Source organism: Stegastes partitus, unplaced genomic scaffold (genome assembly GCF_000690725.1).
Source record: "Stegastes partitus isolate 25-593 unplaced genomic scaffold, Stegastes_partitus-1.0.2 Scaffold1049, whole genome shotgun sequence".
Taxonomy (NCBI): Eukaryota; Metazoa; Chordata; class Actinopteri; family Pomacentridae; genus Stegastes; species Stegastes partitus.
Window position 1 is genome coordinate 195,323 of NW_007578780.1, and position 1,926 is coordinate 197,248.

The 1,926-nt window shown below is 34.7% G+C and overlaps 1 protein-coding gene across 2 annotated transcripts in view; it reads left to right on the forward strand.

The window, feature by feature from the left end:
- The first annotated feature begins 1,294 nt into the window (after positions 1-1,294).
- The window catches only part of gtf2f1 (general transcription factor IIF, polypeptide 1), a 5,706-nt gene continuing 5,074 nt past the window's right edge, over positions 1,295-1,926 (forward strand). The window contains exon 1 of one of the 2 annotated variants that reach the window (XM_008295455.1): positions 1,295-1,339. The gene's annotated coding sequence lies outside the window, so the exon portion shown is untranslated. Of the gene's footprint in view, positions 1,361-1,926 lie in introns of both variants that reach the window. The other variant, XM_008295456.1, reaches the window with a different exon arrangement.

A 1,926-nucleotide genomic window follows, 5' to 3' on the forward strand; every position in this document is an offset into this window, starting at 1 on the left:
TAAAAGATTTAAATGGTAAAATATTTGTGAAGTAATTTAAATAGTAAAGCTTCACAAATAAATTGCGTTTCTTCTTCTCCATTTGTGCTAATGGCACAGAGAACAATGAGGAGTATGAAATTTGTCATTAATTGTCAAATTTGAATCTTAATAATAAACAAGAATTAGCTGCTGAAGTAACGATGGACCAGTACGGTACAGAATAAATCCATAATCAAGTTTTACAGTTTGAAATGAGCAGACGGCCTTAATCTTGACTATTTATTACAAACAAAGCTTTACTTTTTGAGTCAAATGTTTAATATGAATCTTAAATGAAAGCAAAATGTTAAATGTGTAGCTACAGAAATTTTCTCAAAAAGCAATGTTGTTGGGAAAAGAAGAACGTATTGATCACAGCTTGGATATTTAATAATATCCCAGTTGTTTCATTAATAACCATTTCGCAGAATGCCCAAATGTGTTGTTGTTTTGTTTTTTTGTTTTTTTTCATGAGCTGGACAGTTTTAAATGTGTCATAGTTTCCTGAGTTAAGGTTAAGAAATATAACATTAAAAAAAAAAAAGTGGAATCAGATCTGTTTGAGGTAGCATGAACATACATTTCACTGTGGCTCATAAAAGTGTAACAATATAAAGCATTTAGTGTAACTTAAGCATGCAAACATGGCCGGCTAGTTTTCATAATGAGTGACTCACTTAATCCTCCTCGTTTGTTTGTCTTTTAGTGTCAAAACTGCATGAGGATCATGGATGATAAGGAGAAGAATTTATTTATGTAACTAATTAAATAAGCTGCAGATTGTATCGCCCACCAGAGGATATCCTCAGACAGCAACAGGAGAATCTGACAATTGAAAAGTAGTAAAAAAAAATGATTTGGTCCGCTGTTTCCTTCAGTTGTTTTATTTCACAAAATCTACAAGAGGTCACATGGAATCAGTGTTTACTTTTATGGCATCTGTTGGTCTTAGTGAGCGATTTCAAAACTGCACTTACAATTTATGCTGAGATCAATACGGACAGCTGAGTATTTGTGTGAATATGAGGCTGTTTACAGCAGCAAGATCAGGTTTGAAGCAAGAAAATAGTTAATAATTCTGTTTTGGGAGAGTGCACCTATAAATAATAAAAGCAAAACAAAAAAAAATAAAAAGAAATATTTTTTTTCTAATGGCATCACAATTTTGGTCTGTGGGAGTAACTAGTTATTGATCCAACCTGACCCACACATACAAAGTGAGAAGGCTGGAGAGCTGCTAGGAACTAATATTTCTAGTAAGTGTTTCCCGTCGAACACACACACTGACGGAACAAGTACAGTTGGAGTGCGCGCACCGGTAAATCAGCTACACTGTTTAGTACGGTTATTTTCTATTTAATGTCTTTAAACTCTGGCTTTATGTTTGTAAAACAATATGATTGTAACACACGTATCTGTGTGAATTCATTTCACTCATACGGCGCTTTAGTTTGAAGCTAAATTAGCCCAGTTAGCTAATATTACGTTAGCATTAGCTGCAGCTAAAGCGGCTTGTTGCTGCTGCGGGTTGTTGTAGCATCAGGAGCTAATGTTACAGCGGAATAAAAATAAGAGGAAGTCGTTATGGTTTGTGCTAAACTATTGTGTTGTCACGTTAAATTTAACGCTAAATAACCTACTGAGAACAGTGCAGGTCTGTAAATGTGCTGCTAAAATGAATTATATTGAACTCAGCTCTCCGGTGTCCTCAGCGAATACAAACCTGGAGCTTCACCGAGCTGTAGTTTGTGCCTTTTATTAGAAAACATCTGGGTCACAGAGGTGGTTTTGATTTGGAAACAGAAGTGCATATATGCTTTAAACCCAGAGATTCTAGAAATAATGTAACCCCAGTTTAAACTGACTAGCTTAAGCACTTTATGAGGCTGTTGAATTAAATTAATT